Here is a 14,674-nt window from a genome sequence, read left to right as displayed (position 1 = left end):
CTCAGTTAAAAGGCAACCTTAATGAAGGTATTTAGACAGTCAAAATGTCTGACAAAACCTTTCTTATCTTTATTTGTAATATCCACCATTAACATGCAAAGCTATTTGGCTTTATTGCACTCCAAAGTTATGTTCCACAGCTGTGTTTTTGTAGCTGTGAAATTTAGTCCTCTGATTACCTCTTAGCTGTTTTCATTTTAGCTTTGAAATGGGATTTTGTTTTTAGCTAGATAACAAGAGAACTTCTGTTATATCAGTTTCAAAAATTGACATCAGAAATAACCCAAATACCTCAAAATGTCCTTTACTCTTTCTCGTGTGAGATCTACCATGTAATAATTAGTTACATTAAACATTTAAATTACTTTATCATTTTCTCCCTAGTAATTTCAATTATATTCTGAACAATAAAAGACACCCAGTATATGGAAAAACAGTGCAGTTTTGTTATTTATTCAGCCATGAACATCCTTCTTCTAAAGATAAATTCATATACACATCAGCACAAGTAAACAAAAAAACAAGCAAACGCACACATAGCTTATTGTGCAAACCAAAGTGTAACTTGTTTAGTAAGGCTATTCAGAGGGTCCAGGGCCTCAGTACTCAGAGGGGCCTCTGGCTTAACACCTAGGAACAGATGTGAAATGCTGATTCTCAGGATCCACACCAGTGCTCTCAAATCTGGTTTTACTGACAACTCTTGAGGGTTGTGCTGTAACACATTTGAGAATCATTAGTTCACCACTAAATACTTTCTTCAGGATATTTGAGCCTACCCTGCTAGTTTTGCCTACACAGAATAGGAGCAAAACTGACTGGTCACAGATATACTGTAGTATTTGTTCTTCATTTTGTGTCTTTCTCGTCTATTCACAATTGGGAAAGACATACTACCTAAGACTAACTCACAGATGATGTCATTGGAAACCCCTTTTTAGACTCAGCACAACTCACAAAATCAATGCCATTACTTGATAGCTTTACTTCTTTTGTTACAAACTCGGCTTTTCACACTGATTTTACTCTGAACACTAAGCCAAGTAACACTGGGTTTTGGGGGGGTTGGTTTTTTTTTTGTTTTTTGTTTTTTGTTTTTTGTTTTTTTTTTTTTTTTACAAAATCAAATCTATTTTCAAGTATAAATATTTGTTCTCTTTGGGAGTAGTAAAACAACTGGGCTGGTGGCTCTGAAAACCAGAATTCAAGAATTGAACAATGGCAGCACAATGATAGCACGTGGAGAAAAACTGTCACTTATATACACAATTAAGCTATGCCTGGGTGTTTTGGTTTTTTTGTTTTTAAACAGGATATTGCAATGAAGAACTACCCAGCAGAAGGACTTGCTAAAGACTTAGTGGTGCTCTGTTAGTGCCACTTTAACATGAAGATGTCATGAAGCGACCTATTCTGTCCTTTGGAAAAAGGATTTTCATGAAGAAGGGGAGGTGCTTCTCTTGCCACATTCTGAAAGGAAGCAGACATCACGTTTTTATGGTCCTGGTGCTTCAATAACAAGCTCTATTACCAGAGTAGAAAAGAGAATAGATCCTTTGTTTGGGACCAGGGAAAGGAAAGATGCCTGGCCCCTGTGGGTGAATCTACAGGGGTCAAATTCAGGACAGTGGATTCTGAGAGAGATGCTCTTCAGCACAACATGCAAAGGAGATGATGGTGTGTGGAATGCAAGGATGAACACCATGATAGGAGTTATGAAAAAAAAAACATTCTTACTTGAAGGATCACCTCAGACTACAAGTCTGTGCAGTAAAACATGGTGACAGGTAACAGTTCCAAAGCCCAGTGGACATGGGGCACAGGGGTCCTGTGCAAAAGGAAACTTCCTCCAAAAGAAGGAAAGGACCTCCTGCAAAGGACTTCTGTGAAGCTTTAGAGTTCTTCTGAAGAGAGAAGGAAGCATTCAGAGAGTGAGATATTGAAGTTCGTTCCCATTGGGAAAAAAAATAATCAAATTTCAGCCAATTCTGATGCCACTCAGAAACTGAAAACAGATGACAGTGCTTGTATCACTATGGTTGCGGAATACATCACGACTGACATTTTCCAGTCATGTCTGCCGAGCAAAGACTCCTACAGAAAACAGTCGTCAAGCTGATCAGTCTTATGAGTAACCACTGTAGAAGTCAATCAAGTATGAGGATACAGTAAAGCAGTGCATCATTGACCTGTGGTGTGGGAAACAACAGCCTGGGTGAGAGATGCGCAGCCCCAGAAACAGGCAGTATGTGGTTCCCATTCAGTTATTTTGCTGAGTTCCCATAGGTGGGGGGTGCTTTGTGTGTTTTGTTTTGCTTTGTTCATTTGTTTGTTTTTTGCATTTCACATATTATGCTGCATATTAAGAATGCAAAATATTCTTCCTCAGCAGCTATCAGCTTACTAGTATTGAAACAAGATAAAAACGTGCAAACTCTGTAGGCCAGTAAAGGAAGTTAAAGCAGAGTGGGAACGTTTATGAGTTTGAGAATCAAGTTCATCTAAAATTGCATGATCAAGTATTCTTAGGAGAGTCTTAGAAAGCTTTTGAATTTGGTTTTCTTCACCAGTGATACCTTAATTGTAGTCCATAAACATTCACTAGAAATTAGTTGTTGCTGCTGGCAAAAAATAAAGTATATATCCACAAGGTGATTAATTCTATCTGTATGGTTATAGAACGTTTCAAGCAGAAATGCACTTGAATTTTATTATGTAGGATGAATGTGATTCCCCAGGTAGAAAGGAGAGGAACAGCATTCCAAGCAGTGAGCAACATGAGTAAAGCCACAAAGACACTAAAGTACTGGGAAGGAGGCTGAAATGATGATAAAAACATAAAGTGGGCTGTGGTATAGATGACCACATAACCCAAAAACAGAAAGCAACATTTGAATGCTAGAGAAAGAAGGATGCATCTGTTATTATTTATTACTATCAAAAAATACTTTTGTCAGGCTACTTCATGAAGAAATAAATTTATTGTGGCTTACAGTCTTGAAGGTATAAGGTTAAGGGGCTGCATCTGATATTTTCTTGCTGGAGGAATCCTGACTAGATGCAAAATATTACAACTCAAGAGATTGGGAGGCATGTTTTTGGTCTCTTTCCTTCCAAAGTCCCAACAGTTCAGTTATGGGGATTCCATGCTGTAGCTACTTGTATTAGGAATGCTAATTACATTCTCCCAAACTGAGGGACCCTGCCCCTAGTTGGTCCTGATTGGTAAATAAAGATGCTGGCATCCAACGTTTGGGCATGGTAAACAGAGGCTAGATATTTAGTATTCCTGGGCTTGGGGGAGAGAGGAAAGAGGAAGAAGAAGATCCACCATGCAGGGAGAAGAAGTAGAAGAGAAACTCCATGTCTGAGAAGAGTGGAGGAAGTGGAGGCATCACCAATGTGAAGGAACCAGGAGAGGAATTGGGAAGGCGTTGGGCAACCCTCTGGATCAAGGACTGCCAAGATAGAATATAGAACAGAAAGAACTTGGAATTATTCACAGGAGGTTAACATGTGGAGGTTAGGAAGTGGCCCAGCCACTGTGCTGGTTAAGGCATATCAAAATATAACGGCTGAGTGTGTGTCTTTCATTTGGGAACCCAGAAGTTGGGGCACGTAGCGTGAAACCTTTCTGCAGGGATTTATATATAAAAATATTGTAATACCATCCTGATGAGTTTATCTAATCCTAATCACCTTCCAAATAATGCATCTCTAATCATTATAGCCAAATTATGTTTCCTCCTTCTCAGCATGTTAAATGGACATAAATATTCAACATATGAATACTTAGGGAAAACTCAAAACACTACACTATGGCAGAATAACATGCTGAGAAAGATCTTCATGGTAGCATGCAAACACCACCTAGGAAGCGACACATAGGTAGAGTAGAACACAAAGAACAAGAACAACAAACAAAATATGAAAAGACTCAAACTATAAACTAGAAAAATCTCAGTCTCTGGGCAGGAGTGAAGCTACTGGGCAGTGCACATTGCTATTTGTTCTTCTCCTTTTATATTTACTATTGAGTTGGTCATATAAACTCTGTGCTCCACCTCCCAGTCATACGTGAAGATAATCCCAGCATGTTTTTTGTAAGGAAATAATGGGTTGATCCATGGATAATGTCTGGCACTAGAAAGAGCTCTAGGAAGCATTGCTGACTTTGTCTTCTTGCTTTTCTCCACAAGAGTAATCCATCTTTCTCCCTGTTTGGTTTAAACAGTCTCCTGAAGTGGAAATTTCTGGTTTATTTAATGACTCAGTTGTGTCAGCTGATGTTTTTTTTTTGTTGTTTTTTTTTGTTTTTTGGAAGCTGTCTTTTGAGAGGACAGGAAATGTTTTGCTGAAACCAGACACTTGAGAAGGAATATGATGTTAAAAGATAATACAAATGGAACCCCACAAACAGTGAGATGTTCTTGCAATGTTTCCTTGGTCTTCACTGGTCTTCGTTGGCCTTCACTTTTGTAGAGAGAAACTTGCCAAAGAACTACTCATGGTATTCCTGCAGATTCTGGCCACTTCTGCTTACTAGTTTGAATTCAGCAGAGCCTTGGTGTTTCTGCTATATCCTGTGCCACTACTGATTTATGTTTGTTTGTTATTTGCTACTGAACTGCTGGTATCCTGCCAACAAAAAGTGGAATTGCCTCCAAGGAACTACTTCTAAACCAGTCCACAGCACGCTTTTCCTACGAACTTTCTTTTCTCCCTACCTCTGGTCAGTGAACTAGAAGAGGGGTGGAAGAGTTTAAGAGCCCTAAATAAAGTAGGTTTTGAAAAAAAAAATCTAAGCTTACAGTCTCCTCCTTCTGATACTAATTCTTTATTGAAAAAATTCTACTTATAAATTTGTAGGTTTATATTGTTCTTAGAGTTTACAATTTTTTACTCAACTCAATACATCTTAACTAGTTCCCCTTATGTTTGACAAATTTCAAGACATATGATACAGTGCAGGTATAGAAGGAATTTTCCTCTCTTCCCAGGACTAAGAAAATTCAAATTACATAATGTAGAAGGTATATAAAACAGTGTAAAATATTGTATGAAATATAACAGAAGAAATGAGAGACAATCCAACAGTGTGCAAAGTAGAAAGGTTTGACAAGGTGCTAGGAGACCCATGTTCTTGATCAGCAGGAAATCGAGGAGGTTAGGCAGGGGCCTGTGAATTCTTATCGGATTCTACCACTCAGTGTTAACTTTGTGCAGATTAATTTATTGTTCTGTAGTTTCACTTACTGAGGATGACAAAATCTGTCTCCTATAGATGCAGTACAGATTAAATGAGTTAAAACATGTGAAGCACTCCCTTTGTGCTAAGTAGTATTTTCTCCAAGCACTTCACATGTTTTCATTCATCTAATCTCTACCTAAAATATGCCTAATCTTCATTAGACTTCAGTATAAAATAAAGATAATAATTGTTACACTGACACGAGTCATAAGATTGTGTGAAGATTTACAAGAAATGGGATAATGTATGTGAAAGTGTTTTGATTATTGAGTATATAATATTCAACTGCCCAGTGTTATTTAAAACTATTTTTTAATGAACTCTATGTCAGCAGGTGGCAGATAACACCTCAATGCAGCCTTTAAACACTGCGTAGCTAGAAGCACCATTTGGAACCCACGCTAACTGCATAAAACTGTCAGCTATAACTTGCTGGAATCCTAGTCGGTGAAAATGTGAGAGAAAGAGAGAAACAGAAGAGACAGCTCATTGCTTTGAATAATCATTTGACTGAGCTCTTAGCCAATGAACCTGTAGGCCTTGATGACCACATATTTTACATGGTATTAGAGTAAATACAGGGAATTCAATCTCTTTTAAATGTTATCCACTTGGGGTATCTATTGACATTTTGCAAAGCAAACCATAAATGTACTTAAACCAATGAGTAAAACATTAAAATTAAAAACCAGCCTATCTTTTCTCCAAGTACCTTTTTCAAATGGCACAGAGAACTTTACACAAGCTCTGGGCACCTCTACATGTAATTCCTAGGGGCAGTGGCATTCACCTGCGCATTAAGCAGCCTGGTCAGGTAGTGCTGAGTCAAGCCCATGCTGGGACTCTCCTCACTTGTGAATGTGGTACTGGCTCTGAGTTGTCATTATTTCAGTGGGATGATAAGGTGCTCATTTATACCCCTTTACAGGAGAAAGAACCAGAGTTTAAAAAGCCAGAGCCACCAATTTATAGCAGGCTACTGTAACACACTCTTGAGCAGAATCTCATTTTAAAAGACTGCCTAGAAGAGAAAATGTTTAATCCATGATCATGGATTGGTAGAACCTGAAAAGATGTTTCTGCTCTTTTTTTTTAAATCTTCTTTTCATTTTTTTATTAGGGATCAAGTGTTGGTACTAAGACTTATTAGCTCATTTATAGCAGAAGCAGAGCTCTGAAAGGGAGAACTGCTATCACTCAGTCTCTGGGTGGGTGACTTAGCTTGGATGTGCTTATGAAGACAATTGCAGCATTAGGGACAAAATGGGGGTCATTCTAAATTACCTATTTGAATGGAGGGCCGTATATGAACCTGTGTGGGGCAATCAGCCCTTCCTCAAAACCATCACTAACACTAGAAAACGCTAGTTTGGAATCATTACAGTTAGCTTAGCCTGGAAGATAGTAGATGCTGTGGCCAATACATTTGGCATGATTAATGAGTGGAATTTGTGGCAGCAGGAAAAAAAAGTGCTTTTTAGTGGAGGAATCTTAAAATCAAAAACAGTGGTGTGTGTACTCTTCTGCTCTTTGGTAAAGGATGACTTTATGCTACAGGTGGACTTTTTTTTTTCCCAAGGTGGCCTAGAGCCTTAAAGCCAAAATGCGACATTTACATCTCTTGATTTATAGACTTCATAACCTTTACTTAAGAATTTACACAAAGTCAACTCCCAGTGTTTCTTTTCTAAGTATGTCCGTACTTGAACAGTTAGAAGACACAGATGCTATTAACAGCCCAGACTGGGGATGACACTCCAAGGCCCATGGATAGCAAACAGATACAAACCTAAAATAAAACTGAGGCCTGTTTGACTGATCAACTGTATTACATCACAGCAGGCCCTTAATCTTGGTGTTAGCCACATTTCACAGCTAGGTTTGTCCTCCAGCGCACTCTGAAGCCCACCGGGAAGGAGAGGGCATCTCATCAGTATTCCTCCTGATGGATTGTTGCCAAGACAAACGAGCTTACAAGCAGCCATGAGAAGATGAGAGCTCTTTAAAATAAATCCACACGAAGTTCTTAGCAGGCAGGAATCCATCCCTATCTGACTCTAGAACTCTGAAGCAGACATTTAAATAACTGTGGACAAATTCAGCACTCGGTCTATACTGCCCAGCTGTCAGCTTCTCAGGGAACCATGGAGAAATATGCCAAAGGAAGCAAAAGCCTAAAGGTAGACCAGGTATAGGCGTCATTACGTCATTACTGTGAATCCTTCCAAGTGTTCAGGATGCTTTTGTTGGTGATGCATTTGCCATACATGGAACCAGTGGGAGCCATCAGTAACTAGAGCTCAATCTGAACCTGTGAGGACAAAGGTCAATCTTCAATAAAGGTTTGGGAAACATTTGGCAATAAGGCATAGTCCCAGACAAGGGAACGATTCTGATCTCCAACCATTATTACTGGTTAATCTTTCTGCTCAACTCCGTGCAAAAGCCCGGGAACCTGTGTGATTTCTTATACGTTTCACCATTATACTGTATTTAATACCAGTTTATCAACGGAGCATCTGGGCAGAAATATCTGAACACATTTATCACATATAGCATTGTAATTATTTACAAGAAATCTACATTACACATGGGGAGGGGGGAGACAATCCCTAAAATTAAGAAAGTATGTATCCTCTGGGGTGCTGAAATTGGTGAGATATCTCAGTGGGTAATGCTATAGGAAAGGCACCTGATGAAAAAAAGCAATGCTACAGGACTCCATTTCTATGACATTCGGGGGGAAAAGGTGAAGTGTGGTGATGGAGTCAAGGTCAAAGGTCTCTCAGTCTCAAGGGTAAGAGAAGAAGCAACCATAAAGACAGTAAAGGAATTGGGGAGCTGTTGTTTCCTGCTTCCAGGACTGTGAATCCATAAAGCTTACAGAATTCAGCACCCTTAAAGAGCGGCTTTCACTGTATGTAGATTGAAATTTTAATTCAAGACTATAAAAGCTTCTCATGGGCTACACTTTTCTTTCCCCCATTCAGGAAAATTGTCTTCTGAGTATTCTGATTCCTTCTGCTTATCATATTCAAGATTTTAAATTTAGCATCAGCGCCAGCTTTTCCATAAAGCCTTCCCATGAGTATGTTTCCTCATATTCTAGCTCTTTAAAAGGAATAAGCATTACTCAGAGCTCGAATCTTTATGACTAAAACATGTCCTCTCCTTCCTCCAGTTTCCACACCCATTCCCTGACACGATTTTATGCCTCCTATCATGCAACTTCTGTGTTTTTGTAGTCTGTTACAGTGTTATGTTAATAGACATTAACATTGCATTAATATCACATTCTCTTGTGATTTGCTTTTTCATCCAACACTGCCTTCAAGATCGTCCATTCACTCTTAATTGCTGCCCTGTTTCACTATAGGAATGTACCAACTCGCCGCCGGTTCACTGCAGTCTAAGAGCTCTCTGAACTGTTTCCTGTTGGGCTGGGAAGCACCACCTACATATTTCCCTCCAGCTAGAGCAGGAGCAGCTCAAGGGCAGAAACCGTTCTGAGCTGCTTGCTGTTTCTTTTCCTAATTTCCGTGGCACCTGGGAACTGCCAGCCACGTGAAGCGCTTTGCCTGGAAGATATTGCTCTGTTCTCGGCACACAAAACGCCCTCGATTCAAAAAAAAAAAAAAAAAAAAAAGTGTTCGGTAAATAATCTTAGCAAAGTGCGTGTTTAAATTTGCTAAGCCCTCACTTGTCCACCGAGTAAGATTTAAGGGGAACCTGCTGCAATTTCCTCTAGAAAGTCCTGAAGGTATTTCAGGGCAGAAGTAGATCTATAAAACAAGGTCACGCCACAGTTCCGGTTCCTCCTAAGAGGATCTCCAAGCACTCTAAAAGCGCGGTTTTCGCGACGGTATTTTCCCCAACTTTTAAAGGAATCCAGGTCAGTTCAGTGCGTTATTCAAAACTTGAAAATGTTTAGGGCGGCTTGGAAGAGCCTTGGTCACAGTCTGCGTATGCATAATACTAGCAAATTCGCCTTCTCACAGAATTATTTTTCCTTTCCGTAGGTCCCAGGTCATGTTTCCGTACCTACCATTTAACTTCCCACCTCAAGCAGGTCCAGCGCCACTGGTCGTACTGCTAGCCGCACTTCCCAACCTTCCTGCTCCTAAGAAGATATAACACCCTTTGATCTCCTCTCCAGTGCTTTGTGGCTTAAGGAACCTTGATGTGCAAGACAAATATGCTCTGTAACTGTGCGCACGCGGAACCATCTATCATCACCCTGCCTTTAAACATGACCGGTACTTTGTGTGTTTCAGAGAAATTAATCTGCTGTTTAGTGGAAGAAAACCAAGGCAAAACCATCTTCCTGCATGCACCGTCTTCTTGCAGACTCAACAGCATTTTCAGTGTCTCGGGCTCCCGCTCCGTAAACCACAAACTTGACCTTCGAGCGGATTTCAAAAGCAGAGGTTTCCTCCCTCTCCCTCTCTGGCTCCTATGGAGCGCCTGGGCATACTTGTGGGTAGCAGCTGCATGTACCAGAGCTGGGAACTATACGTCGAGGAGACTTGGAGATACTAGTGGGCGGCAGGGTGGGGGCTGGGGAGCGAGGCAAAGATGGGCGGGAGGAGAGGGAGAGAGGATGGGGTGGAGGGGGAGGATAGATCTGTCTGCATATGCATGAAGCACCCAGCACTGCCCTCTTCCCAAGCAGCTGCTGTGTGGGAGGCGGAGGAGGAAGGGGGAAGGGAAGGACTAAGATGGGCGGGGCGGCAGAAACTGCCTTTAAACTGGACCTCGGTTTGGAGGGCGAAAGAGGTGATTTGCATGGCGTCCGGTGATTGGCTGAGGTCCGAGGGCTGGGTCTGAGAGGCGGCCTCTGAATGGTTTAAGGAGAAAATCTCTGAATTCTGATTTCTAAAGTCGGGACCGCCGGGTAGATGCAGTATGCAATCAGGACGCAAGGAGGCGCGATGTCCTATCTTTGTTCTGCTTAAAAGGTCTTTTTCCGTCCTCCTTCAGCCGTCCCCGCCCCCACCCCCACGCGCAGACTCACGCAGAAAGTGCAGAGAAACCCTGTGATCCAGTCAACTGGCACTGCCCCGTCTATTAAGAAAGATGAACGCTCCTTTCTCTTCCATCTCCTTCATGGGAGACCACTTTTCATTTCAGATTATCACATCAATAAATATTCTTCGAGGAACAAAAAAGGCACTTTGCCAAAAGATAAAAGAATATATGTGAAATGTGTGGACTGTAGAGAAAGGCACTACACGAAGGCAAAAGAATAGAAGCACATATGTAAATAACGCACATAATCACATCAAGAACACAAAACACAAGGGCAGATACAGACAGGGCACCCGGAGAGAACGTGGGCTGCTCCCAAGGTCCTCAGAGTCTGCATGCTTCCCACACGCAGAGGCACACACCCGCTGATGAGCCAATGATCTTCCCCAACACACAAGCACACACACATAACACACACCTCAGAAAAGGCATTCACGCGAATTCACACGCAGTGAAAATTTTGCAGAGGAAATACTAGAGCAGAATTAAATGGTTTATCCCCTCCCCCTCCAAAATATACTCAAGCAAAATGATTCTACTTGCATATTACTAATACACGCAGGGCACTGAAAGGAGGAAAATGGCTCCAGTTGGGGCACACAGTGGAGAATACGTGTGTACAATGCATACACAGACACACGCGCGCGCGAGCATCTGTGGGCGGGACACACCCACAGCCTGTGTCCTCTGCCCATGGGCACAGGCAGAGGACAGATTCCATCAGCAGCGCTCAGTACAATTGTCGGAAGAAGAAACCCACCCTATTCGGCAACTATGAAACATGTCAGAGTGCCAAGGGTTTCTAAGACCCAGATCAATACATTCTTGTTACAAAAGTGGTCAAAAAAATAATTGATGCATCTTAGATAATTGAGTGCTGTAGCATATTCGCTCAAACAATACTTCGAAATGACTTCAGCCTGAAGATAGCTTTCTAAACTGAAAAAAAAAAAAAAATCCCTAAGAAATTAGATGTTCATTTGCTTTCTCTTGTTTTTTTATTATTATTATTTTTAAATAATAGTATGAATGCTAGTAGAGACAGCATTTTTCTCTTCCTCCAAAAGAGGGGAACTGATTTTGTTTTGTGAACCCAGGAGCTTTCCAGTTGGTTTCCCAGTGAAAAAGGTGGCAGGAGGGTCCTCTGCTTACCCTCCCAGCCAGACAGCACCACAAAAGGCATTATTACACATCCCAAATTGCAAGGGCTGTCTATATATTTACGAATCTGTTCAAATATTTAACCTCTTAACTTGCTAAATACCCCCTCTTCTTCCTTTCTCCTCTGCGCTCTCCCTCTCCCCCCTGTCTGTCTTCTCTCCAGTCCTTTCTTTTTTCTCTTTCTCTTTCTAAAAAGGAAAGGCATAGAAAGCCCCTTTCTGGAGTTCTTGGAGTGACTGTCACAGTCTCCACCTGACACTGTTTTACTAACGATTTCCTGTCCTAACAACTGTGGGAGCCTTTTTGTTTGTTTGTTTTTTGCAGTCCCAAAGACCGAGTTTGAACCCTCAGTTACATTTCTTAAGTAGAAGCGTTGAGGTTGTCCGCACCCCGCCCCCTCAGCGCAGCTTTTTAACAACTCCTAGGGAAAGCTTTGCCTACATCCGAGGGAGCTTACTGACACTCTACAAATCTCCTGATTCCCGACCCTCTCGATCCCCACACTCTTCATTCGGGATAAACGCTTCTTTGGGCCACCTCTTTCCTGTCAAGGGACGAGTAGAGGGACGAGTGCACAGGAAGAGATCTTCCAAAGACAGCCTGAAATTTTCGTTAGTGTGGGGTGAACAGGAGCGAGGCGCACGTCTGATGCTGGGACCGTCTGGGACCACCACCACAGAGAATCTCAGCCTAAATCTTCTTTTACGGGTCAAATAACGCATTCTAAGGGGCAGAGCAAACTGCGAAGGTATCTGGTGGTGGGCCTTTATGCAGGAACATAAGCTTTCGCAAACATCGAGGTTTCCTTATGTTGATGGGTACAGTGTGGGTACAGCGTGGGTAGAGCGTGCGCACAACAGACTGTGGAACTGACCCCTCACCTCCCAGGCCGCTGCCCAGCCCAGCTCCGCAGGCGGCAGCCCAGGAGAGGGTTCCCATCGATGGATCAATCCACAGATCCATTCCCCCAAAGTGCTCTTGCCTCACCTAGGACTTTCTCCCGTGACACCATTTAAAGTAGCCTGAAAGTGCTTCTCCATGCCTTTGAGGGAGAGGGAGTCTCAAAGAATGTCGGGAAAAGTAAAATAAAATAACAGTGCCGAAAGGAGATTGACTCTCAGCGAATTTCCTCTGGCCTAAAAAAAAAAAAAAGAGAGAAAAGAAAAAGAAAAAAGAAAAGAAAAAGAATAACTTTATTTATAATCCGCTGCCAGCCTTATTTCAGAGAAGATGAAACAATGAAGGTGCAGTTTGGCCAGACAGTAAGATGAGTTTTCATTTGCCCTTTGTTCAATGGTAGGTACATACCAGTTTCAAAGAACTTCGGGGATCCCTCAGCCTGCAAGGTAATCCAGCTCCTAGCCCGCATAAGCATCTTACAGACAAACAGCCCTCAGCCCTGACACTTGCCCTCAGCCAAACTCAAGTTAGGATCACACCTGTCAGTGGTCCAAGAAACTCTCGCCCCCAGAACACCCCAGCAGCTGGACTAACTTAGTGAAAAGCTAAGCTCCCCTCAGTATGGCAATGAACTTTGCTCGCTGCTGTCGGGAGCTAGCACGCCCGCATCAACAGCTCTCAGGGCCCCGCCAAAGCCTTGAGCAAAAGGATAACATACATATTTTTAAGTGGCTTACAAATAAAAAGAAACTAAAAAGAAAAAAAAAACCCAACAACAAAAATAAAAACATTTATGCTTGCTGAAGAGGATGAAAAGCTGTTTGAAAACCAACCAGAACACAAGTATGTTCCCTTTGTGTGCTACATTAGAGGTGGAAGCACACTAGTACTGCATACCGTAGGCACACCCTCTAAAATGTGTGGGTTCGCAGGACTGTATGATTGTCCACCTACTGCTCAAGCCCAGAAGAAAACTGCTACGGTTACTGTTGTTCTAGTTTCTTATCAGAAAAGATATTCATTTGAACACATTATCTAAATCTGCGTAAGAATGAAGGCTGCTTGTCATGCGTCCTTCGTTTTCAGTAATGTGTGCCACCCAATTAGAAGCAATTTAGGCAATCAAGACCGTAGGAGAGAAGAAGGTGTTAAAAATAGGTTTTCTAAAGCCTCAGAACTCTAATTTGGAAGAAAATCTAAAATTACATATGTAACGTTTCTTTACATAAAATAAATACATAATCTGGGAGTCTCTTGTTCCTTTTTCCCTGGGGTCCCTCTCTCTTTGCCTGCCTGGTTCTTAGGTATTCATAAGAGAAGGGAAGTGTAAAGATCAGAAGAAAAGGGTCTGAGGTTTCTAAAATACCTAAAAGATCTGGGAAGGGCTTGGAACAGTTTTTCCCTGGCTTCTCTCTGTCACTATGTCCCCGGACCTTGGTTTTCTGACCCTATCTGCCCTGGCAGGAAAACCGCGGAGAGGTGTGGGGAGACCTAGGGACCCCCTTTCAGGACTAGAGTTCAGAGCCACGGGTTCCCTAGCTGCTTGGGGAAGGCGGACTGGGGAGGTGTGCTCTACGTGTTGGCAGAAAGTTGAGAAAGAAATCAGCACCTTCTGAGGCTTGGACTGGCAAAAAAGGTGAAGATGTATTGAAAGAAAGGGGAAAACACGAAGGTGCACGTGTCCACACAGAAGGGAGAAGGCAAAACTAAAAGATATAAAAGAAATGATAGCCTCCAGAGGACAAGAGAACATGCGACTTGGAGATGTCACTTGGCACTCATTTTTTTCTGAGGTCTCATAGTCTGAATGTGCTATTATGGGGTGAGAGTGAGAATGGAAGGAACTGGGACCCAATGGAGGATTTAGGCACACTCTTCTTCGAACCATGCCTGCCTACCAAGCACCCAGGCGATTTTTATTTTTCCAGCCGAGCTCTCATAAGAGAGCTAGCTGGTCCAGAATAGGACTAGAGTAAAGTTGGCAGAACTTTAGTCCTTCTCTGAAGGACTTTACTCTTCTCTGAAGGGGTTCAGAGAAGGCCCAGCTGGAGCGAGTGTGGGGTGGTCACTGGGTGAGGGAAAGAGCCAGGGTCCTTTAATCTTTTTGGTCTCAGGATCCAGGTTACAGGAAGTGAATAACACTCAAAGTTAATCTCCCAGAAGTTGAGCCTTGAGGGCCCTGGAAAGAAGTTGTCCAGAGAGTCAGAGCACACCCAGACAGGCAGGCGAGAAGTCCCCTCAAGCAGGGCAGACACCTCCCGGAACAGAAATTCTACAATAACTCCCTTCCAGAAGCCAGTCACACAGACAAAATTTAAAGTCAAACCCACACTT

General features: G+C 42.2%; 1 long non-coding RNA gene across 1 annotated transcript; it reads right to left on the bottom strand.

Annotated features, from left to right (window-relative positions):
* Nucleotides 1-424: 424 nt before the first annotated feature.
* Gm41011 lies at nt 425-14,303 on the bottom strand. The gene is made up of 2 exons (XR_873707.3): nt 9,297-14,303; nt 425-7,562 (listed from the first exon to the last, which is right to left on the bottom strand). It is a non-coding gene; the product is annotated as a predicted gene, 41011 (long non-coding RNA).
* Nucleotides 14,304-14,674: the final 371 nt, after the last annotated feature.

Source organism: Mus musculus, chromosome 13 (genome assembly GCF_000001635.26).
Source record: "Mus musculus strain C57BL/6J chromosome 13, GRCm38.p6 C57BL/6J".
NCBI classification, from domain to species: domain Eukaryota; kingdom Metazoa; phylum Chordata; class Mammalia; order Rodentia; family Muridae; genus Mus; species Mus musculus.
Note: the sequence above shows the minus strand (reverse complement) of the source record. Positions and strands in the feature narration are given on the sequence as shown.